Source organism: Rhagoletis pomonella, unplaced genomic scaffold (assembly GCF_013731165.1).
Source record: "Rhagoletis pomonella isolate Grant_MI unplaced genomic scaffold, Rhpom_1.0 Rhpom_scaffold_00014, whole genome shotgun sequence".
NCBI lineage: Eukaryota > Metazoa > Arthropoda > Insecta > Diptera > Tephritidae > Rhagoletis > Rhagoletis pomonella.
The window spans coordinates 19,749,624-19,776,609 of NW_023458568.1; the positions used below are offsets into that span (position 1 = coordinate 19,749,624).

At 35.0% G+C, this 26,986-nt stretch overlaps 1 long non-coding RNA gene across 1 annotated transcript in view; it reads right to left on the minus strand.

Annotated features, from left to right (window-relative positions):
- The window catches only part of LOC118749295, a 70,177-nt gene extending 49,695 nt beyond the window's left edge, over positions 1-20,482 (minus strand). The window contains exon 1 of the long non-coding RNA XR_004994196.1: positions 20,447-20,482. This is a non-coding gene — a long non-coding RNA (uncharacterized LOC118749295). The remainder of the gene's footprint in view (positions 1-20,446) is intronic.
- Positions 20,483-26,986: the final 6,504 nt, after the last annotated feature.

The window sequence follows — 26,986 nt, forward strand, 5'->3', positions numbered from 1 at the left end:
TTCATCTTCATCTTCATCTTCATCTTCATCTTCATCTTCATCTTCATCTTCATTTTCATTTTCATCTTCATCTTCATCTTCTTCTTCATCTTCATCTTCATCTTCTTTTTCATCTTCAAATTACATCGTTATATTTAGTCTTCACATTTTTTGATGAGCTTTGGGCAGTGGCGGATTTAAATATTTGCCGCCCCTAGGCAATTCATAACTTGCCGCCCTTTTTTCACGAAAAAAAAAAAATTTTTTGACCTCGCGCAAGACAAACAGAAGACCATACACAGATACACTGCCTAATTTGACATACGACGGAAGCTGACCTTCAGATTATTCACGTTATGATACACTTATGAAAAACTGGTGGGCTTGGAATCAAGAATTTTCTCGAAAATGCACGCTCGTTTTTCGGCAGTGTTGTCAAGTGTGGTAACCTTTTAGATGATTCTCGTTCTCGGGGCAGCGTGTCGGCTGTTTCTTTGCGTCACGCGCAGGCGCGCCGTCAGGTTTCTAAGCCGCGTGAATGAAAGTTAAATGGAAATTTCAACGACTGCTATACTAAGGAAAAATTCGCAGCATAATTCTAATTTTGAATTGTATTGAATGAGATGAATCATTAATAATATTTTACAGACACAAACACAATTTCAAGTGCAGCTGAATCCAAATAAATTTTTTTCTTTTAATTTAGCTGTCTTAAATTTTGCCGCCCCTTAATTCTGCCGCCCTAGGCTTCAGCCTATGTTGCCTGTACGATAAATCCGCCACTGGCTTTGGGAATATGTTAGAAATGAGCATCAAGGGGTCCACCGAAACCAGTAAAGTTTTGAAAGGGGTATACGAGAAAAATAAGTTTGGGAACCTCTGGTATACTATGTAATATACCTCTGCAATTTTGTAAGATAAACTAGAAATGTTTACATCATTTTAAGCTGTAATTACCCTGCAGTGAAACCCCTAACTAGTCAGGAAAAACACTAGTTTACAACTAGAATTTTCTGACTGAAACCGAACTAGCTCGAAAATTAATAGACTTGTACCAAGTACAAAACGATTTATTCATGCCCGGTTTTATTTTACTTCGACATTTTAATACAATAAAGTATGTACACAAAATATTATAACTTTTATTTGGGTATATTGTAAACCATTAAAGCGAGTACGTATTCAATTATACCAAACCTGTTAAATAATGATTAATAACCATAATGATAAAAAATATTTTGGTAAAAGATAAAAGGTATAGTATTTATTGTACCTGATAGCTTTTACTTTTAATAACATATAATGAAAAATGCATTTAAATTTATGTTCGAAAGTAGGAAATATTTATGTATTTATTTTCCCTTTTAATTAATACTCAACAAATTTAACACTACTTCAAATCTAAGGCTGCTAAATAAAAATGTGTAATATATTAAAGTCTACTTAATCCAACGTTTTTATTGTATGTATATCCATGAATATATTCTATTGTTTGACTCCCAAAGTAGTGGTTTCGGTCCATAATTGCACTAGTATTTTTCTGTCTATTTTGAACTAGTATAAGACAGGTAAATTTCTGACCGAAATCTGACAATTGCCATCTCGTAGGACATCGCCATGTTAAAAATACCAGTTGACTGCATTGAAAAAAGATAGTTGCCTGACTAGTTGGCCATGCGGTTTATACTAGTTGTGAGGTAGTTTTCAACTGGTACATTTGACTACAGGGTACCTAAGAAGTAAACGGCTTGGCTGTTCGCCAAACCGGTCTATAGTTTTATCAATAATATCAGATTGTTTCTCTCATACAAACTTTCGATGTTCACTTAGAAAACACAAAGGCTGCGTTTCTTTATACATTCCGGATAAACCCATTTCACAACCAGAATAAACAGAATGCCATTGAAATATACGTTTACATATCATCAGGAACGTTCTAAAGAATAAGTAAACAAAAAAGTTTATTCCAAACGTTCAGAATGAATAAAGAAATGCAGCCAAAGACAAAGTAATAACCAATTGAACTATAAATTTAATTATTGGTTTACCGTTCAATCCATTTTCGATCACTGTCGACTACAGCCAAGTTATCGAGCTAGCATTTCCTGGTTATATTTTTGAATATATGGGAAAAAAATTTGGAATTTAGCGACTATCTCACTAATAAAAAATTAGCTTTTGATTTATATTAATTTGAATATTGATTGTGATAAAGCACATGAAACTTTCAAAGAAATATATTTTTTTATAGAGGAAATGCATAAGAAAGGAAAAAGATGTACCCTTAAAAAGTATTTTTACATTTTATTAAAAAAAAAAATACTATATGTATTTGAAGTGTACTATATTTTTTCAGATTTTTGTGAAAAAGTACTATAAATTTATTAGAAAATGTTAGCAACCCTAGGCGTGGCACCTCCTATTCAAACCGAATTTTTTATACTGCATATTTTTGGAAGTTTTCATGGTAAAGCACCGGAACTAGGTACGGAGATATAGGTATGAAATCAATCGACTAGTCTGGAGGCGTGGCACTGCCCGTAAAACCCGAATTTTCAATACTGTAAATCTCGAGAAGGGTTAACGGTAGAGCACTCTAACATGAAATGGAGATACAGTCAGCGTCAAAAATATGAATACCCTGACGTTTTGAAAATTTTCTTTATTTACATTTTCCATAACAAATTTTTGTTTATTTTTTTATAAAAATATAGTTCATTCAACAGTAAAAACCAGCAGAATCAGTTTTTTAAATTTCAAATAGAACTCGGGGAAAATTCAAGAAATACCAATTTCTTACTCAGTCCTAAGAAGTACTGCCCAACATCACACAAAAAAGCTGCCTTTCACAGCACGGTCAATCGTTTAGTTCGCCTCCCACTAAACGTTCGAAATTTCATGGATGAGGTCAAATACATCAAATACACGGCGCTATTGAACGAATTACGGAGCTAATGATAGCCAAGTTGATCGCGCTGCACTCGAAAAAAGTTCGCAAACGAAACTTGATGACACTTTCGGATGAAAAAGAAGAACACATAAGCATCACTATGCCGCATACTTCTGAGATAACGAATTGAAAAAAGTTTTCAGAACATATAAATTTAATATTGTTCATAGTAGTAACAGAAAACTACAGAATTTACTTGTGTGTATAAAAGATAAGACGCCACCGCTAAAAAATCAGGAATATACGAAATTAGGTGTAACGAATGCGAAATCAAATACATCGGCCAAACCAAAAAAAAAAACATCGAAATACGTATGGGAGAGCATTTGACATGTATTAGAAGCTCCGATTACGTCACCACTGTTTGAGCTGATCAAACGGTTCCAAAGATAACAGTATGCATAGTATTTGTTGTAAAAGTTTTCTATCACTTTTCTTGTCCCACTTTGCACCCAACATTCTAACATTTTCGTGTATTGAGTTTAGTGCAAAGGTACGCGCTGAGGATGACACTCTGTCGAAATGCATCCGAATTTTTCAATAATTGTTTAATTTATTAGTTTATTTAATTATTGAAAATAAAATTGGCAAAGTCAATAAGGAGAAACAAAAATTAAACCTAGTTGTTTTAATTCACACGTTTTATTTTAAGAAGTACTTGTTCGCAAGAGTCATTCCTCGTTGGATTTCAAGGCTGAAATTATTATTGGAGTTAATGCGGGTTTTGTCCTCGTTCACCACCTATCTAATCCCGAGAAGGCAGAACAGATGTAGCCCTTTTTTTACCGATAATGTAGATGTCGTCGGCATACGCCAGCAACTGCACGCCCTTGTAAAGTGTTGTGCATGAGCGGTTCAGTTCATTAGTGTTTGTTTTAGAAACGCATAGTTGAGTAGTTCCGCTCAGCTCAACGGTTGGCAACTTTACGCCATTTTTTTCCATCATAAAATTATTTCGCTACATGAAGTCATCAATTTATATAAGTCAAAAATGATGTTTCCCTTCCGTGAGTTTTCAAAGAAAATTCAAATAAAAAAATGTAATGTAAATTGCTGGCGAAACTGGCTGTTAATAAAATAAAATACACGTACAAATACATATATTAAAAATAAAAAAAGAAAAACTAAATTATAAATCCTGTGCTATTCATATTTTTGGCTTAATATTTTTTTAATTTTTGTGCTGTTTTATTTAATTTTGCTTTTTTACAAATGTTTTGGCAGTTTATGTATCATACCGGTTCTAAGACGTAACTGTTGAACTCAACAGTTGACAGCATTTCAGCAACAGTTGAGGTAAACAGTTGCGCCCAATATCTTCCCCAACATCAGGTTAAAGAAATCACACGAAAGGGAGAGGTCTTTCCCAATTCTGGCACAGCTGGTAGTATATCTCAACGTAATTTTACACAGCCGTATTAGTTTTGTGGGGATATACGGTTGCCAGACGTACTGATTTTATCAGTACAGTACTGATTTTTCAAAATTTGTACTGATTTGTACTGAATTTTCAATTCAAACAAAATACTTTAGGGTTTTATTGAGGTTTTTACATAACGTTGGAATTTCCTTAAGCTGTACTGTAACAAGTAATTTTTAAGCAAAAAACAAAACCGACTTCAAATCTAATATACAAATTTAAGATTATCTATAATTTCTTCACGATCCAATTATCGGATCTAAACAAAATTAGTATGGGGCCACCCTTAAGGTACCATTTTTCCGAATAATGCGATAACATTCATAAAAAAAATAAAAGTAAAATATTTCGACGAACTGATAACCTCCTAATTTTTTTGAAGTCGGTTAAAAAGTAAAAAGAAACTAATTTAATTATAGTTGAAAATTTTCAGATAATATTTGATATGCCCAAGAAATTAATACAACAAAAAGGTCAGTTGTTTTATGGGCATATCGCCAGGTCGTTACGTACCAGTTGCGATAATATGATGGAGCTTAAGTTATTTAAAATGAAGACTTGCATTTTTTTGTCGAGTGTTGTTAAGTAGTTATCTCATTTTAGTAACAACAAATGTGAATATTCAAATGGCTTTCTCCTATAAGTTAAACTCTTTTTTCCCAATTTACTGACATTGTTTAGCATATATGACATTGTAAAAGAGTTTAGCATATAAGACATAGAGTTAGATACTCTTTTTATCGAATTCTTAGTCTTTCAAAGTTTTTTCGTAGTTGAGAAAATTAATTTAAGCCATGAGGAATTATAGATAAGTCCTTAAATAGAGGTATTTTTCTACAGTTTGCAAAAATATGTAATTTTGTTTTTTTTTTCAATACCATATTCAAACGAAGCAACTGAGAGGAGCTTTAGTATAAAGGTTGCTACCAGGCACAAAGAGAGAAACCGGCTTCTAATTAAAATATTTTTAAGTGATCTTCAAATTAAAAGTAATTTTAAAATGAAGTGTATAGAATTCTTTGACTATTTAAACACTGCAGATGGAAATTATCTCATTTTTGCTATTCGAAAATGTCATAAATATAAAGTAATTTATTGGCTTCGGTGAACAATGATGTGTACACTCATGTTAAAGTGAATAACACAAGTACTCTAAAGTATTATATATTACTTACATTAATAATTTTGCTTTGAATAAAAATGTACTGAAAGGTACTGATTTTTTTTATATGAAAAAGTCTAACGTACTGATTTCGGGCATAAAAAATCTGGCAACCCTATGGGGATACCAAATTCAGACATCGTGGCATTAAAAAAACTTATTTTCGTGCTGTCTAAATCCGCTTTGACGTATTGTGAATACCTGACATATGGTGGATTTTCCTGGTCTAAATTCACACTGAGTGACAGTGGACTTCAGTCTTTATTTATTTATTTATTTATTTATTTATTTACAGTCTACAAAGTCAAATGCTTCTTACAGACTAATTAATTAATTAAAAATAGAAAATAATTGGAGCTTAAATCTATCCAAACTTGCACTAAAATCGAGATCTTCATAATATCTGTTACATAGCCGAATTGATCTACTGATAGGCTCATAGAACGCATAAATAGTTCTATGAACCGAGTCGACAAGTAACCTATTTCGCCTCAAATCTCGCGGTGGAATATAAAATTTGAATAAACTGGCTAACAATGGACAATTGATGTGCTCATTCATGACATTATATGCAAAAATAAGGGACGAATAAATTCTTCTTTCATGAAGAGTTTGGAGCCTCATCAACTTACGTCTGGTAGTATATGATGCAAGGCCATTCTGCCAATTTAGTTTGAAATAAGCTATTTTAGTGAACACTCGTTGAACCTTTTCGATTTTTGCTGAATGAGTATCGCAGTACGGATTCCAAATGAATGAGCAGTATTCAAGTCTACTTCTTACCAACGAAACATAGAGCGACTTCAAAGTCAAAGGATCTTTAAAGTCCTCAGAGTTCCTCCTTATGAAACCAATCATGGCAAATGATTTGGCAATAATAAAGTCAACGTGCTTAGAGGAGAGCTTCGAGTCAAAGTAAACACCTACATCCTTCATCTCAAAGGTGCGGAATAAATCATTAGTCATTCAATTTGTAATTAAATTGAATGGTGTTATTAATTCTTGAATATGTTACAATAAAACATTTATTCCCATTTAAAAACAAGCTATTCATGGTGCACCATTCTTCAAAACTATTAAGATCACGTTGAAGTTTAGCACAGTCCGACAGGTCTCGAACTCTAAGAAATAATTTAACATCGTCAACGAACATTAAACACTTAGCGAATTTAAATTGATACGGCAAGTCATTAATGAATATAAGGAACAAGAGAGGTCCACAATGAGTCCCTTGTGGGATTCCTGACCAGGCATTAACAAGCAAACTTGATTTCGTAGACCCAATTGTAACAACACGCTTCCTTCCACGTAAGAAGCAAGTTAGAAACTTTAAAAGTGTACCAGTGATACCGTAGGCCTGTAATTTATATACTAACAATGAGTGATTGACTTTGTCAAATGCTTTAGAAAAGTCTGTGTAAATTACATCAAGCTGAGAGCGATTTTCAAAAGCTTGAACTACCTCATTTGATTAGTACACGTTGATCTACCAGGATAAAATCCGTGTTGGCAATCCACAATAGCACTGCTTAAATGATCAAATAAGTTTTGATGGAGTATGAAATCAATTAGTTTAGCCATGGTGCTCTGCTTAACAACTGGTCTATAATTACAAATGTCATTACGGTCACAAGATTTGAATATAGGGACTATTGAACATAATTTCCAAGGGTCAAGAAAAGATCCACTTTTTAAGCATTTCTGGAAAAGCAGTGCAATAGGGTTAGCTAAGCAGTAAGCGCAGTTTTTGAAAAACACAGGAGAAAATCCTTCAGTATCTACCTTAGAGCTTGAATTCAAGTTAGAAATTGCAAGGCGAACATCATTTGCAGAGATTTCGAAAGAACTAATTGTTGGTAATTCAGTATGGGTAAAGTTGGGAAACGTAGAAGTATTATGTTTTGTGTAAACCTTCTGAAAAAGTTGAGCGAAAAGGTTGCCAGTATCTTCCGTATTATCAGACATTAAACCATCATAATCCATGCTAGTAGGAAATCCATTAGTTTGCCTCTTTGAATTTATGAAAAACCAAAATTTAGAAGGATTTTACTTCAAGTCCGATTCCACTTTGAACATATATTGCTTAAATAGAAACTTATGGAGAGAGTCGAACTTCTTTCTCAGAAAAATAAATTTCTGCCGATCCTCTTCATTATTACTATTTCTCAGCTTTTTATATGCTTTATTTTTAACATTTTTTAAATGGGAATGCTTTGAATTGAACCACAGAGATTTTCTATTTATTACGATTTGCCTAGACGGAACATAATTGGAGATGGCTTGCAGAAACCATTGACGCATAATATCGTAATGATCCTCCAGTCTAGCAAAAGACTCCAAAAATGACCAATCAATGTCACGCAAAAATTTATTCATTGCAGAAAACTCTGCCCGAAAGTAATTATATTCCACTGCGGACTCAAGCGGCTTCTTTTCAAAATTATAAAAGTCAAAATTAACATCTAGAGCTTTATGATGCAAACTATTATCTAAAATAGGCGCTGGGCTTTCAAAGCATGATATTTTAAGTTCTGCAGTAGCAAAAATCAGATCTAAAAACCTACCATTATTGTTTGAAACCGAGTTACATTGCTTAAAACCGTGCGAAAACATTGTCGATATAACTAATTCATCTATTTCAGACTTGATATTCGTAGGCAATATGCTATTACTATGATTCTGCCAAGAAATGCTACTTAAATTAAAATCTCCTAGGAAAATAATCTCATCAGACGGCTTAGCATTGTTTATTATATCTACAAGATTATCTAAATGACTTTGACAAACAGCAATATCACTATTAGGCGGAATATAAGTTATTAAGAACAAAATAGTTTTATTGTTAGTAAACTTAACACTAACACAAATTTGCCCCAGATCACTACCAACACCATTCAGATTAACAGCTTTGCTGCAAAAATCCGTTCTGACTGCGAGTAAAACGCCGCCGCTTCTAACAAGGCCCGTAGTATCTGAGCAGCGATCTTTTCGATAAACATAATAGTCGTCGCCGAAAAACTCATTCGAAGAAAAATTTGCATTTAACCAAGTCTCAGTTATAGCTATAACATCGAAATCATGAGATAAAACATTGAGATGAAACTGTGAGGATTTCGTACGCATTCCACTCGCATTGTGATAATGTAAAGAATAGTTTGGGGTTGAGGAGCGATTTGGTTTGGCAGATTCATTCACGTTACTGATTCTGCAGGATTGGCGTTTTGAAAAAATTGGAATGGGCCTTAACGTTTACTGGCCAGAACGCTGAGCTTAGCGGTTTATTATAGTCTGATAAAGAGACACCCAACTTGAAAGTAACTCTTACCAATTTCTTCAAAGAGTCAGCAGAAAGGTCTTTTTAATAAGCTTATAGCAAGAGATGCTGTTAGAATCAATCGATGCATGTTTAGCGACAAAATTTATTATGTCATTTTCGTTGACAGAGGGCTTAAAAGACGACAAATGCAACCATTTGAGCGGAACAACAACATCCAATTCTTTACTGGGATTACTACCAACAACGCTGGCACTCTTTTTATTGTCTTTCCGTACACCAGCACCAGAAGTTTTATCGTTAGAAAGTGCATTAGCACTATCGGATGTCTTGTCATTATTTCTCTTAGTGCTCATTTACACACGGCGATTTTTGTTGCCGCAACTCGACGTTTGTAGGAGAGAGCGTGACGAGGAAAGGAGAGGGGCACCGAGTTGCTCGTGCTCGGGCAACACGCTTTGTGCTCTCGTTCGTCTGTCTAAATTGAGATAGCGATTCACAGCTGACAACAACAATTGCAGCTGTTTTGGTGACGTCATAGTAGAGAAGACAGCAGTAGTGATGTGCTCAGTCAATACTTTCAAGTATTGATCGATATTCGCTAACGATTTAAAATGTATCCAATACTCTCGATACTCGGTACCAAAACATTTCGATTTCAAATAAAAGCGCACAAAGGCCAAAGATATGGAAAAAACGGCTCAGGGGAGACTCGCCAATAGAGCCAATAGAGCTTTTAATACTGATTCAAATGAAAGATGTATATATGTCGGTTCCAGGCCATAACGCAGAGAAATTCCCACTTGTTTGAAGCATTTTTGTTCCAGCTGAATCGGACGGTATCATTTTTGGAGGCCTAGGGGCAGATTCTATAACCAGTTAGCGACAATTTTCGAATCGGTATCGGGTTTGTTGACGTATGATATGAAATATTGTTACACCAACAAGTACGAGATCGATCCGAAACTTGTCGCTAACTGGTTAGATCTCCCCCCTGAAAAGCTTCTTCATCCGTCAAAACATTTTTCTTGAACCTTGGATCGACAAAGGTTAAAACTGATAAAATAATATTTTTCTGTGGCGATAAGTTCAAGTGTTTTAGCCGATATCATATAAATTAGTAATGAAAGTTTTTGCTAAACCTGAAATGCATATAATGGCGAGGGTTTAATGTAAAAAATCGGTATCGGATATCGAAAAGGAAGTATAGGGTACCGAAATCTTTTTTAAGTATTCGGTATCGAATATTGGGGGCAATTCAGCACATCACTAGTCGCCCTCATTCTCGCCGCTCTCAGTTGTCAACTCTACGATGACGTCACGCTAAAATTACTCTCACGAATTCTGCTGCAATCGGCGCAATCTTGTATTCTATCATTCTTGAGTATTAGCAGATGTTTGCTTTTTATTACTTTTAGCAGTGACGAGAGAACCAGAAACAGCATTCGCATACGATAATGGTGTCGTACCAATTACATCAGGAGAAGTAGCGTCAACAACACACGAAAAAGCAGACGAAGTGTCAATACTGTTGATATCGGCATTGTATTTGGCAGTGAGCATAGGCGAAGATGACATGTTAACTACAGCTGGATTCTGCTTATTAGGATGAGCCGCAATTGGTTGTGATTCCACAATAGGCTTTTTGTTATTATAGATGGCACTAACAACATTACAAAGCTCTTTAACCTCAGAGATGAGCGAGGCAATTGCTTTGTCTTTATCGCGGCTGCTCTCTTTAATAGCAAGCAGTTCGGAATGCGAATTTTCAGCTATCTTCATTACTGGCCGTCTCCACAGGATAAAATTTATTGCTGCCCAGCTGTCATTTTGGTCGCTAGATATAATTTATATCAGTGGCAATATTTGTGTGGGCTTTTTATATCTTGATATAAGCATTTGTAAGATAGCTTCGAAAACGTATTTTTGCCAGATTTAATCGCTTAAAAAATTTAGGAAAAAGGCTATTTTACATCCAAATATATAACTACAAATATTTTAACAGGAAACAGCTCAATTTTTGCTTTTATATTAAACTAATAATGACGTTGCAGCCACGAAGTTTTCGTGCAAATGAAAATGTAGCTGTCAAGCTACCAAATTGCCGGCAGTAGATGGCAAGATATAAGCTCTGATATTAGATTCGTTTTATCTTCATGCCAAGCTGTTATCAGCTGAAGCATTCGGGCATTCTCAGCACGAAGAGTGGTGATCTCTTTGGGCAAAGATAACAAGGTTATTTGATGTTTACTGTTGTTCTCATTAGAAGCATCACTCTGCTTTGCAGAAGTAAATGACTTTGGCTTGGGATTTATTGAAGTCGATTTGATATTATTTGACATATTTCCAGTATTCTCTTCATTAGAAACGAAGGGTGGAGGAGGCGAACGTAAAGAGCTCCGACGTATATCAGCGCAGACCTTACAGAAGAAGCTCTTATCTGTATTGAGCATAAATTCAGCATCCGACGGCAAAATACAAACACAATCGGGATGAAAAAGTTCATGGCACTTCGCGCACTGCACTTTTGATTGGCCGCGATCAACTTTTTGGCCACAACAACAAGGCATAATATAATTTCTGATTGTATTATTATTTATTATTAGATCATTTATTGAAAGATTTAGATTTTGTAAAGAGTCACTGTCTCCAAATTGTAGTACACTCGAACCATTGCAAAGTATCGAATATATTAAAAGTAACTTTCACTGTCACAGTAAGGCGATTAGGAAGAGCGCAAGAAAAACACATCCGCACAGCACGGCGCCTTGCTTGTGAATTGGGCAGAGCACACTTCAAAACCAGTCGTCGAGCATGCGTTCATCTGACCATATGCTGCAAAGGAGTTAATGTATGCACCTTATCAGCTCCTCACCACCGCACTTGAATAGCTCGGCTGGCAGGCCGTAAGCTCCAGCAGCTTTGTTGTTTTTCAGCCACGTAATCGCTATTCGTACCTCGTCATAGCCAGGCGGTGGCACATCGATCCTATCGTCATCGACTGGGCGCTCGGGTTCGTCTCTCCACTACTTTCCATGCTGTTGCCATGAAATAGGGCGGAAAGTGCTCCCTGCATAATTTAAGTATGCTCTGGACATCTGTTTCTAGGTCGCCATGGTAGTTATTACAGGAGTTTTCCCTGGTCTTGAAACCTTCCCTAAGTCACCTACCTCTCTGATAAAATTAACAGGCGGTTTTCCTGTCGGCCAGCTTTTCAAGATCTTCGTATTTCAGCCTCTCTTTTCTTATTGCGGAAAATACGTTCCGTTCCCTCTTCAGCTCCCTATAACGGTCACACATGGCTCGCGTTGCGCCCGATCGCAGCGTGGCCCTATAGGAGGCATCTTTTTTCTCTTCACATTCCTCATCGTACCAGTTGTTCTTTCACCGGTACTTAATGAGCGGGAAATGTAGTTCCACTGCTAGCGTAAGTCAGTTTGTTGAAGAGTGCCCTCAGAGAGCAGGCTTGGGAGTTGAGTGGCAAATAAGTTGGACGTCTATTGTGATTGCAGCATTTTGACGTTTCCTTGCATTGTGTGGTGCACATTTTTCCTGCACAGAGACGAAGGCGTATCTTGGCTACAACAGTATAGTGGACCGAGTCGATGTGTGGCCCTTGTAGTGTACTTACGCTCAAAACACTAGAAACATGAATCCGTATATCACAACATTGTCGATTTGGTTTCTCGTTTTTCGATCTGGATACAGCCACGTAGCTTAGTATGCTGGAACCTAGTACAACATATTACCTTGTTTCGGACCCGGCGAAGTCGATCAGCCTCAGTCCGTTATTGGACGTCGTCGTGGAGGCTGAATTTTGCGATAGTGGCGCCAAAGATCTCTTCCTTGCCCTCCTTAGTACTGAAGTCTCCGATCTTGAGTTATAAACCGTGTCGGGGGCACGCTCAAATGTACACTCCAAGCGCTCACAGAAGAGATCCTTGAACGCCTCGCCCTTCCCTTCCATCGCATGGGCACAGATGAGCGATATGTTGAAGAATATCGCTTTGATGAGGATTGTGGCTAGACGTTCGTTCACCGGGGTGATCGCCAGTACTCTCTTCTTCCACCACAAACCCAACACCACATTTGCGCTCCTTTACGTGGTACCTGTAGCATTGCACAGACTTTACCACTTTATTGGTAGATCTACACTTTTTAGCTGTATTTTAGTTTCTACCATTTTTACCAAAAAGGGCGAAAAATCTATCAATATTTTCCGGAAAAAAATTAAAGGATTTAAATGAACGCAGTGTATACATATGTATTTTGTCATCGAACAGACCTAAAACAAAAATGAAACTGCATCACTTTATGGAAATATTTTGCGTTAGAGACTGCCAAATAAATGGGTTGGAAATTTCAAGCATTTCAAAACTTATTTTAATCAAACAAGTTTGTAGTGCAGTGCATCGTATAGACTTACAGGTATGGAATCCTTTAGTCTATTCTCTTTCTAACAGCGGACATGCCTGCCAAACAGCGGACGTGCCTGTCAAACACTGCCGCCATCATGCTTTTCCGACTATGCGAACGGCAATGGAAGGTAAGAAATGGAAGATGGATGACATGAGAATGAAAGAATGTAGAACCAAAACGAATTTCAAAAATCTGACAATGCGAATGTCGTCAAAATGAAAGAAATGCAAAATAGCGAAATGTCGAAACAGAAGAAAGAGATGACAGGCACGTGTTCAAGGGTTTCGTGCAACAAAAAGAGTTGTTGTGTTGCGTAATTCAATATTAAAAAAAATTTTAATATGGTTAAATGCGCTTTTTTATTAAGTTAAAAAAACTGCATATTTCTCCAGCCAAAAAGTGTATAAATAAATCTATAGCATGCTATAAGATTTCTTTATAAAAACGGTATATGCTTTTGGCCTTATTCATAACTAGATTTAGAGAGCTCTATACATATCGATTTGGTTACTTTTTAAGAATTTTGGCATAACATTTAACTTGACTTTTTGTACACCCATCTCTTTTTCTGTTTATTATTCTCAAAGTTTTCTTTTCCTTAATACTCATTTGACTGAGTTTCAATTACACCCAGTAAAAAACATGATAAAAACATTAGAAGGTAAAAGCATTTTCTCAATTCGTCGGCCATGATTTTTTTCTGACGTTTGCAAACATTTTAAAATCATATAAAATTGAAAATAAAAAAAAATGAAATTGTTCACAATTGTTGTTTGAGATTAAAAATGAGAATGTGTGTGTGAGCTTGAATTCAAATTTTTAAATTATATTTCTGGCAAACGTCAGACTGTCTCTCAATGATTTTACCTTGTAATGTTTTTATCATGGTAAAAACCATGATACAAAAAAGACGGTAGTTTCATTTAATAACTTTCGTTGTTGTTGTTAACCATTTGACTTTTAATAAAATTATGACATTTCATCAAATTCATGCTACCTTATCACTAGAAGAAACAATTTTTTTTTAAACAGAAGATTTTATCAGTACATTCAAAGATGTGGAATATTATGAACTAGAAAATTATGCCGGCTACATGATTCCGAAAATGGGGTTGACGACTTAGTTTCAGAAAGCATGAAGAAAGTGTATACTTGCATATCGTCGCTTAAAGTTCAAAACCGCGTAACTGACATTTTTTGCCAAAAATTGGATTTGCTCACAAAAGCTCTTGGCTCAAGCCTTATCCATTCGTCCTGAAATGCGATTTCTTAGTAAAAAAAGAGAACCATTTTGAAATATGAGTGTTTTTACTCTCTACAAAATAATTTATGCAACTTCACATATGCAGTTGTGCATTTTGTCGATACACGGTTTTGTACTTTAAGCGACGATCTGTTAGTTATTTATCGGAGGGAGGTCTGTTCAAGCCGACTTCAGGTGTTTTGCATAAATTAAAAGTTTGTGAAATTTAATGATGATGCGCTAATCAAAAAGCCTAATTTTTTGCAAAATCTTATGAGAAATTTAAAAGTAAATTTGAACCGAAATATAAAAAGGTTTCATTTGGGAAGAAAATTTTTTAGAATTCGATTTTTAAATCGCAATATTGCATTCAAAATAAGAAAACAAAAAAGTAACAGCATAATGCGCGCGTGGTTTTTATTACAAAATAAAAAGAACAATTACGATTAAGTCTCCTTTAACAGTTTAAATTTTAAATATTTTTAATAAAAAAAGGTGCGAACCTCGGAAGTAAAAAAGTACCAAGCACTGATAATGGTTTTTGATTTGAAATATTATTACATTGGTATAAATATGCGAAAGACACACACAATTTATGAAACTTCAAAAAATTTTATTATCCGTCAAAAGTTGTTTATTGAAACTACCTTCTTTTTTGTATCATGGTAAAAGCCATGATAAAAAAATAGGAAGGTAGAACCGCTGAGAGGAGTTTTTCAAATTCTTGACGTTTGCAAGCAATTTAATTTTACAATTTTACACGAAAACTCACACACACATTCTCATTTTCAATCCCAAACAACAACTTTGAACAATTCCTTTTTTTTTACTCTAAATTTTATACGATTTTAAAATGTTGGCAAACTTCAAAAAAAAAATCATGGCCGACGCATTGAGAGAACAGTTTTACCTTACTATGCTTTTATCATAGTAAAAACCCTTGATTCAATAATAGAAAGGTTTTGTAATAAAACAGTCTTCTCGCTCCCACACATAAAATGGGCTCCTTTACTTGTGCAGAATGTTGCTCACTCAACAGTTTCTAGTTATATTAGTAGTAAAACCAAAAATTCTTCATACTAAATATTCGTTGGCATCACTTTCGTTTGCGTATTTTTCTGGAACAAGTCTAGAATAGCGACCGTTTGGATATAAAATAACCAAAAGTGCCGATTGATAGAACTTTTTACGCTGATTTCAACGATACCAAATTTATTTGGCGCAGGTAAAAAACAAAGAAGATATAAGAAATTTATTTGCTTTGTTTATTAATATTATTAATATTATACCTTTCATGAGCATGAAATGGTATTATAACTTTGGTCCGATGTTTGCAAGTACCAGAATAAAAAGAGATAGACCCATTAAAATGTACACTTATATGATCAGAACGTCGAGCTGAGTCGATATAGCCATGTCCGTCTGTCCGTCTGTCTGTTTGTATGCAATCTAGTCTCTGAGTTTTCGAGATATCCGGATAAAATTTGGTAGGTGGGTGTATTTTTATAATGTATTAATCATTTGTCGGAACCGGAAGAATCGGACCACTATAACATATAGCTCCCATACAACTGATTGTTCAGATATGAGATTTTTCGTTATAACTTCTCCATTTATGCAGCTAGGAACTCGAAATTTTGCAGTACTTGCACCCATTATCAACAGAATACAGTGAAAATTACAAAGATCGGGTCACTATAACCTATAGCTCCCATTCAACTGATTGTTCAGATATAAAATTTTTCGTTATAACTCCTCCATTTATATAGCTAGGAACATGAAATTCCGCACTGTTTTCAAAAATTACCAACACAAAAAATACAGCGAAAATTAAAAGGATGGGGCAACTATAACCTATAGCTCCCATACAACTGATTGTTCAGATATGAGATTTTTCGTTATAACTCCTCCATTTATGTAGCTAGGACCATGAAATTTCGCGCTGTTTTCACTCATTATCAACAGAAGACTTATAGTGAAAATAACAAAGATCGGGTCACTATAACCTGCAGCCCCCATACAACTGATTGTTCAGATATGAGGTCTTTTATCATAACTCCTCCATTTATGCAGGTAGGAACATGAAATTTCGCACCATTTTCACTCATTACTAACAGAATACTTACAGTGAAAATAACAAGGATCGGGTGACTATAACATATATGTATCTTCCATACATCTGATTGTTCAGATATGGGATTTTACTGTAAAACTTCTTTATTTGAACAGCTTAAACCGATAAATTTCGTAAGATATTTTATAAATAATAATACAAAGTCTACTGAGAAAATCGTTAAAATCTATGCTGTATAAGCTTTATCTCCTATACCACTAATTGTGTTGTAAAACTCCTTTATTTGAACAGCTAAAACCGATATATTTCGTAAGATATTTTATGAATAATAATACAAAGTCTACTGAGAAAATCGTCAAAATCTATGCTGTATAAGCTTTATCTCCTATAAATGTCACTAATGAGCAAACCTTTAATTATTGAATCATGAGTAAGCACAGTTTAACAGTGAAACTACCTTCTTTTTTTGTATCATGAACAAATACAACAATTACCTGTATTTTGTTTTTGCTTTAGCGGGCTTGTCGAATTTCAGCCATTCTTACACGAATGAAAAAGGGGGACAGAAAATACAAACACTCTCATGCGATGAAACAACGCCACCATATATAAATCGCCTTAGTTCCGTGAAAACTTTTTCGAGGAGTGTCTTACACAAATTGCCTACTTCGATTCTACATATAGATGATTGCTTAGAAGTAAAGTAAAACTGTTAGAGATTGTGTTCGAATCACTTGATGTCACACACTTTTTATATCATTTTATTTATGACAGTAAATACTAAAATTTTAAGTCCATTTACTTGAAAAGTGTTTAAAATGCAATTAGATACTTGGTTTTGAAAGCATTACAACTTGATTAAAGAACTGTGTTCGCTACATGACGGCTGATACCTTTAGATATAATTCAATTGATTCAAAGAGAAGCAAAGCTCAAATAGGAGTGCTGTTGCTGCTATGCTACAGCTTTTCCAACCCTGGTAAATTGTAAATATTTATTTACAAGGCCATCAAATTTCATACTGCTATCTGTTGTAGTTTAGAAGAAATAAATTTTTCAATTTTGTAATGCTTTAAAATACAAGTATTCATAACTTAATCAACTACATGGTGAAATTATCCCAGGTGAAGTAATAAGAGGGGGAGGAAGATTTGGCGATATCTTATTTGAAAATTTGTCTTTAAAAATTTCTATATAATGTCTAGAAAATAAAGCGAGAAAGTTGTTTTGTTACTTTACCTGTTTATAATATCACTATGGGAGAAATATAAGAATTTTTCCAAAATATTTGTATCCAAATATATGGATTTATAAGTACATACTTTAATCACTTTACGTGGCCGCAGTCAATAAAGGGAATGGTTGTCATACCTTATGTCTAGTCCGGTCGTTCGACCCAACACGCCGTAGAATCTGCGGTTAAAACTCTTCACCACGCTGGTCACAATGTCGGTGGCGACGTTCAGCCATAAATCGCGGCACAACTAATCGTCGAACGTCCATGGAGCTATTGTGCTGCAGGCGGACACATATCCGTAAATGTCTTCTTATTTTTTGGATTCAAGTTCTGAAAACGTTTAAGTGGTAAAAGTGCTCCAATGCATATAAATGCAGCACATGGGATAGTCGTTGCAAGTGCGCATGCGCTCAGAAACACCAGCACTTGGCGGGTAATTCGTTCCGCTCCCTAGTTCCATGCTTCAAGCATTCCAACGGCGTTGAGGGGTAGCGGAGCGCTTGTATGCACCAAAGAAGCACGTTGGAAGCTCTTGCATATTTTTATTGTTGCGATTGTAGCCCATGCTGTTATTTTTGATGTTTTGCTATTCCATTCTTACTGCGCACGCTGTTGGGTGGGCAATACGATCAATGCACTTTGAGTCATGTACGTGTGTGCGTATATGACAAACAATTTTTCTTGGTTCTCACTCTCCTCACTGTTCCGGTCATTTCCCAGTAATTCTACTTCTTCCAACATTACTTATTACTTATTTTTATTTAGCTAAGGCGAGGCTCTTGGAAATACATACTAATTTATTATCTTTATTTATGCATAGAACTTAACATAATATATGTACAGTACATACCCTGCAGCGGAAAGTACTAGTACAGAACTAGTGATTTCACCAGTTTTCGGGAGTCGAATACCGGTACCTCGCAAATCTACCACCCATGCTTTCTAGTGTCGCATTGAACTTGGAGTTGTCCTAGGAGGTGACAATTTACTCCTGCTGCGTAGCTCTTCACTAGTACTTGTAGTAGTAACATGTAACCTGTAACAGAACCACTTTTTTTTTGTTGTGCACTTCACAGATACTTTTTCATAATTAAAAAAAAAAACGAAAATAGAAATTTTAAATTTTAAATTATATGTATGTTCTGCATTGTGAGATTCGAACTTGGATACTTTCGGCCACAACTAATTGTAGTCAGCATCTTTGCGCACTCGGCTACAGGCACAACATGTAAGTATGCTTTCCTACGTTCGCTTTGAATCAAGCCAAGCGACGATTCGTTCAAATTTAAATTTGTCTTTGCTATTGTCTTTGTCATGATACAAATATTTAAAGGTAAAATCGCTCGCTCAATTCGTCCGCCATTGGGTTTTTTGACGTTTTCTAGCATTTTGAGTTTTCTCCCTCGAAATACTTCTAATGTCAAAGAAATTCCAAATAAACAAATGTAAATTTATGATTTGAAATATTTAATTATTCAGAAGTTGGAAAAACTAAAAAATTTCGAAACGAAAATAAGTTGCTGCTTTAACGGCTGCGCAAATACCGTTGTTCACTGCAAGCAGAGCAATATAAATTTTTTTTAGTTCCCGCAATTATCGTATATACGGCAAAAATGGATCTAGGTTTGTGGTGTTATAGAAGCGGATTTGCCAAAGAGCCCGTATGTGTGCTCGGCTCATTTTTTGCCACACCACTTGACCCAATGTAAGCACAAGGTATTGTGTTGTATTGTATTGTATTTACATACATATGTTTCGTCAAAATATATTTATTTGGTTTGAGTGAAAATAAAAACAAACAAATGAAATGACTGGTTGTGCATACGAATACACCAATTTTTTTCTGGACTTTTGGCCAGGGTTTTCCAAAAATTGGCTACTGTGCGCTGGGGCATTTGACGTGAATTGCCCCATTTATATAAACATATTTGAAAAGAAACCAAAATAATTTAAAAAGTAGCAGTTGTGTAAAAAGGGGTATCTACATATGTATTGCTTTATTTTGGTACTTTTCAGTCCGATATTTGCGTGGTGGTTACACGAGTGAAACAGAACATGGATAGGTATTCAAAATTTATTATTTGTATTTAAATGATAAATAACAAATTTCTTTATGTAATAAGGGAGCACTATTATATTAAAACGGCTAAACACCTTTAGAAGGAGCAATATGTAACCAATAGTTTGATTTGGAGCATATTATGCTATTGGAACAAGTAATGTAACTAGTACGAAAGCGACAATTGTAACCGACACCGCTCCAGGGTGCTTACTTAAATGTATACATACATATGTATGCATATGCATAGGTAAATATGTACTTTAAGGCTGTCCTAGTTTGTATGAGAAAATTTAAAAATTCGTTTTTGTTGAGTGCCGACTTATTTTTTCCTTTTTTGTTTAAAAGACTTATAGTAAAAATTTTAAGTCAATCGGTTAGCGTTTGATAGAAGCGAAAAATGTTTAAAGTCGTTAAAACCCATGTCTCTTTTTAACTTTATTAAAGCACACAGCAGTTTTTTTTTAAATTTCGAATTTTATTGTATGTAAATACTGCAGCAGCCAGCAGAAGCCAGAGTTGAAGACACTTCGCTTTAATACTTTTTTGCGAACCGACTCTTCGGGCCTACGAAGCGGCAATCGTACGCAGGAACAAACTCGAATAATTGGTCAGTTAAAAGTACTTACATAAGCGCGGCGATTTTTCAGGTCAAGAAGAACTGAAAATGATTAAAGTCAAATAATTAATGTGAATAAAATGTGAAATAAATAGAAAAAAATATTATTGATTAATAAGTTTAATAAGTCAGTGTTACAAGAGATCAAAAATTTCAATCAAACAAATGACTTATTAATACTTATACATAGGTATGCTTAAAGCAAGTTATTTAAAATAAAAAGCAATACTAATATTCTAGAGAGATTATTTTCCTCACTACGTACTTGTTCAAGTTCAAGTACAAAAGCACGTAAATCTGCCGAAATCTTACATATTATCGACTTTATTGGCCGGACTTTTCACCAAATTACTGGTGCAAAACTCCCTTCAAATAGGCAGTTGTTGCAAGTTAGGTCTTACAATACATATACGTTGATCGTGCAAAAAAAGAGATTCCAGGAAGAGCGCAAAACTAGCAATAGATGCATCAAAAATATTTTGGCAACAAGCACGAAACAAGCGAAATACCAATTCGCAAGGATCACAAATGTGTAGACAAATTAATGAAATTGTACGGCGTCCGGAAAAATATTCGAAAACTGTCTCAGGTAAAATGTCGAAAGCTAAAAAACGATTTTTCTAAAACTTTGTTGAAAGTCTTGATGATTTATTAGACATTGCTGCTCAAAATGCATTATAGGAAAGTCAAAATAGCGGAAGATAAATTATTTTTCGAAAAGCAGAGATAAAAAGGACGTCCAGGTTGCATGGCAGGTGTTGATATGGTTTATACGGACAGGAAAAAAGCCAAAGGGAAGAATTCACCGACAAAAATGTAAGGGCCCATAGTGTAATGAGAAATTCATTATTAAATTGTTTTTGTAACAGATTACAGCTTTCAATCAAATCATGGAGTGGGAGAATGATGTGAGCGACGACGAGACTCCATTTCAAGACGGCAACAATAATCCAAGAGCCATACGCAGATGTACCATGTTTTGAGCAAGCCGAAAGCCCAGATTTTTCAAAACCACCCACAAAACGGGTTCGAAGAAATGTTATGACGACACGGTTAGCTGCAGAGCTTGACAATGGCAAATAAGGTGATGGAATGACCGTGTATATTCTTATCTGGTTATCAGTAGATAGAGTATTCAATGCGCACAACGAAGAATCGTGTGAAAGAAGCAAAGTGAATTTCAAATACATTTTCTGATAATGTAATTTAATTTCAGATTTATTTAGATTTTTATCATCCGGAATTTACTTTATTTACAGTTAAACACACTTGGATCGTTTATAATTCATTGGGATAGGAAGACTTTGCCAGATCTTGGCACAACCAAATTCCTCGGCGCACCAAAAATAGCCCGCTGAACTTGTGAAAATTTGGTAATATTGTTTATGAATAAATTCGTGGAATGAATCTTGTGAACCAAGTTCAAGTTATGTCCTTTGATACAACTGTGAAAACAATTTATCTAAAATTAATGAGGCTGCCCTGTCGTCACCACATACAGAATCACGTCAACTACCCTAGCGCGACGCGCAAGCGCTAAATTCCAGAGACTCGTGGTAGAGTTTTAAAAAAGTCATCCAAATTTTCGTAAGAATTATAAAAGTCTTTTGATAATAATTATATGAGAAAATTTTTTTAATTCATCGGTAACTACTATTTTAAGACTTAAATAATAATAGTCTTTTCATAATAACTATCAGCGAGATAAATATTTTTAAGTCTTCAAAGACTTTTATTTTGAGACTTATATCATTTTGGCGAATACTGCGGTCACGCGAAGCGAACAACTAAAAAATGACAGAATGTTCGAGGAATAATGTAGAATATTCGACAGCGAGAAACGCAACTGGGTGAATACCACGAACAGCGAGAGAATGAGAGACAGATACATAAGATATACAAATTTACTGTTTTATTTAAGGATACATTTCTTGTTAAATTGTGGAAGCTTGCGCCATGAATTCAGTGCGTAAACAATCAACAAAACTAAAATCTAATGGGAACAATAAATAAAAAGATGTAAAGTAGTATGCAATCCGTTATACACCCCATGTCAAAAAAATTAGCGCACCACAAGATTTTTTTGTTTTTAATTTATTTAAACACAGCTTATTCTTTAGCAAAAACCGTATAAATATAAATATATCAAACTTTGTGCAATAAAAAAATTAAATTCAGCAAAAAGTTCGAGCTTTTTAACTAGATTTCTGAGAAAGATTTTCAGTATGCAGTTTTGTAGCCCATTAAATTTTTGTATAACAAATTGTAAGATTGAAGTATCACTTACCGTTGATTTTCGGCAATTTTTTTTTAACGGTGATGCTTATTTTCTTCCATATAAAAAAGTGTATGGAAGAAAATGTGCAACACCGTATTTGGAAAATAAAATAAAAATATGTGGATACCTGGGTTGTGATTTTTTAGTTGTTACTTAGGTTAAACTTGTGTTGCGGTTTTTTGCAAAAATATTATTTAAAAATTTGCAGACTACGAGAATGTAAAAAATTTCTAGTAGAGTGGACCCTTTTATTGTTGCTTATATTATTGAGTGGAAAGAATGCCAATTTTGTTACGGAATTTTGATTCATACATTATTGTGTGAGTAGTAAATTTTTGATGATATATTTTCGATTATTTTCAAAATTAATCGGTTAATCGCTCGATTAATCTAAAGGAAATTTTCCATACAATTAAATCGTTAATCGAATGAAAATAACCGATTATAATCGGTTATTCGATTAATCGTGTTATCACTAGGGATTACTAGTCGAGGCCTAGTTTGGGGCCAGTTCGGGTCTAGTTGGAGCCCAGTTTCGAACTTGTTGGGGAGCAGTTTGGGCTCCGTTGGGGACTAGTTTTGGTTTATATCATATATATAGTCCAGAACTAGTCCCAAACTAAGCCCCAACTATTCCCAAAATACTACCCAACCAGTCCCGAACTCGGCCAAAACTAATCCCGAAATGGTCCTGAATAAGCCCCGTCTTTTAAGACTTAAAAATTTTTTTCGCTCTCATAATTATTACGAAAAGACTTTAATAATATAAGTCTCAAAATAAAATACTTTGAAGATTTAAAAATATTTATCTCTCTGATAATTATTATGAAGGACTTTTATATAATTCCTTGAATAATAATTATAGGTGACTCGAAAAATTTGTATCATAATATAATAATTGTTGATTGACTTTTATTCTATTCTCTTATAACACTATGCAACAGTCAAAATCGGGATGGGATGAAACCAACGGGAAATGTTATATCGGTCAAAAACAAGTTATACGTGTCCCGGCGTTTCGCTGGGTCACGTCTAGGAATCGAGATATATATATAAATATCATATAGGGGAAATTGTCACCTTTGGTGGTTCTTTTTTGACATAACTCGAGAACCACTAGTCCGATTTTGCTCAAACAAATTTAAAAAAATTAAAAATTACAATTCCTTTAATCTGTTCATATAACGTTTTTCTATATAATCAACAGAAACTCCGGGACACGTATAACTTCTTTTTTACCGATATAACTTTCCCCGGTAGTTTGAACCCTTCCCGACCACTGACCCCTACCATTTGTCTCACAGTGTAATAGTTGTCTCTGCTAAATTCTGTTGTTTTCAACTCGTGCTAATGGTATGAAAAGGTACGTAAAAGAAAATCCAAACACACCATTTCGAATTAGTTTTTCGTCAGCTTTCCAATGGCGTTGTCAGATTTTCCGCAGAATGTGAGGATATAAAAAATGTTTGCTATGATCAGCTGCCGAAATTTCAATTCAGGGATGATTATAAAGAATTTGTTCAAATGACTTGGACTTTTCTGGGCGTAGAACCATTCCGCTTTCGCACACTTGGTGCAACCAGTAATGCCCGATAGATGTCAAAGGTGATTTAGTTTTTGAAAATATTTATTGTTCTCAAGCAATTCGTGCTTTCGAAAAGAAGAAGTGAACGGCCTACGTGAGAAGCAGTGGCTATGGCCTCATTTGATTCTGAAGTTTCCGTCGGGGAAAACGCAAAATGGTTGAGGGGCTGAAATCCCACGAACCAGTTGCGAAATTGATTGACAACCGAAATACTTTAGTGGCCTTTCAACATTATAATTTACGCGATTTTGTATGAGAAAAACAAAGCAATTTTTCACGAGGTTTGTTTTCTCGCCGACGTTTTGCTGCCTAACTCATCGACTTGAGAAATGACTTTCGAATATGAATAAGGTTGGACCCACTGCCACTGCCGGAATTTATTTGTAATATGTAAATGACACTGCCCAGCGAGGTGTAAAATGTATCAGAGATTTTAATAAAATGTCGGCAAAAAATAAAAAAAGCAATTTCTGCTTCAGGTTGTTGAAGTCTGTCGGAAGAGATACTCTTAGTAAAAGAAATCAGATTTAGTTTAAAAAAATCTAAATAATTTTTCTTGTATTCTTGGAGAAGTAAAATAAAGACATAATTCATACTTATAAAGAATGTTACTTAATCTAGCTTATGTATGTATTTAATAAATTTTATGAAATGTTGTAATTACAGTCATATTGCTAAATCGATATCAATAATAAAATAACTTAATTTCCAAAGCAAAACACATATTTCCTTTTTAAGTAATTTTCTCTGCTATCAAGCGTTATCCTATCGACCTCAAACTTTTACGTTAGTCTTTCAGACGAAAATAAACAAATATCCGGGCGGCGCCCGTTGAAACTTTGATTTGTAAAAAATATGGGCACCCTTAATGTGCATGCTTATGTGTTATTATTTATAAGATGTGTATGTTATAGGCCAGGCGCGCACGCGGAAATAAATTTGGGGGGGTTTTAACATTATTATATATTGTTTTATTTACTTAAAGAATAAGGTTCAACCTTCTTTTATTATTTGCCATTGAATCTAAAACGTCTTCGATTTTCACTTTAACATCGCTGTGAACGTTCAGGAGAGCTAGTCCATTCAGCCTCTCTCCTCCGGTTGTACTTCTTAACTATGTTTTCAGTCTTCGAAGCGAGGAAAGTGATGCTTCAAAAATCGCGTTTGGAGTTGTCCCAGAAAATGATGCAAAAACGGTATATAAATTGAGCGTCGGGAATGTTCTTCGGGTTCCCCATCGTAATTATCTCGATTAGTTTGCCGGCTAACCAAACGTGGAGTTTTAATTTCTACATCTACTTCAGCGGCGATTTCTTTTACTTTTTCGTAAATGGGCCTAAAGGATTGTACGACATCCTCACGCATGGCATTTACTTTAGTAAACACATAAGTTACAAAATCAACGCAACTGCTGAACTGCGCAAATCGCAGCAAGTAGACTGCTTAAATTTTTAGATAAAGCAAAAATGGATTTTCACACCGCCAAAGAAATAATAAATTGAGGCGAACGGATTGCAGCCAACAAAGCATGTGGCTTGATATATCACATCGTAGGCTCTCATTATCAAGTTCTTCTAACGCCATACAAATCAATTTAAAAATATGAAATAATAAAGAAAGGGAACTCAACTCAAGGTTTCTACCCAACGCGTTTCGCAAAATTTAAGAAGCCAAAATTGTTTGAATTGGGACATGATTTCAGAATGAGATTTTTAAGAATTGTGCCTGCTTTAGGGGATATTCGAAAAAGATTAACCGTCTCATTCATTGAACCAATACAGTTCCTTATAGCGGGTATTTTGCAAGAGCTGACGATGGCTAAATTTAAACAGTGATTAGCACAATACACATAAACAGCCTCCGGATATAAACTTTTGGATTACTGAAGCACAACCTTGGAAATGTCCACTCATGGAACGCGCCCGTCGTAACCTTTCATAGAAAAAAATTAAATAAGATTCTTTCAAAAATAAAGCACAAAGTACAAACTCCACCTTGGCCCCTTAGATATGTCAGACTAAGGTTAAGTTCTTTTAACTTGTCGATAAGTACTGTTGCCAGACTGCGTTTAGTAGTAGCATTAACAGGAACAAAGCATGTAAAGTCTTCCCTCAGTTTCTGCTCAAACCGACATACCGAATACAAATTGAAAATAGCTCAATACCACTCTAATCTGTTGTCTCATCAGCAATTATTGAAAAGCATTTAGAATTATTGATGCGGCTAGTAATTTTTTGTTGTATCATCTGGCCCGCTGTTTCAATAATTTCGTTTTGAATATGCCAGGTTATATAAGTAGCATTTCCTTCCGCAGTTTCAATATGTTTTTTAACGTCTCGTCTCAACTATCAATAGCTAAACACAGTAGAGCCCTGAAATTTCCGTCGTTTTCAGCAGGCATTACCAATGAAAGCTTTCCTTGATCCCGATGACCTCTTACAGCAAGCCCTTGCCTTCAACAGGTTAGCAAAACACGGATTATTGAAATCAATTTATCTCTATTTTCAAGTTGCTGCTTATTGCGCCCTTTATCAATTTCATTTATCACGTCATTCTTGTTATTTTCGAAAATCGACTTGAAATTTGCTACGTCCTCCATAGCCTTTATACAGAGGTTGTTTAAATTTTTCAATTGCCTTTTTCCAATTCCGAAAAGGATTTTGCACGAAAGTGTTGGACTTTTGAAG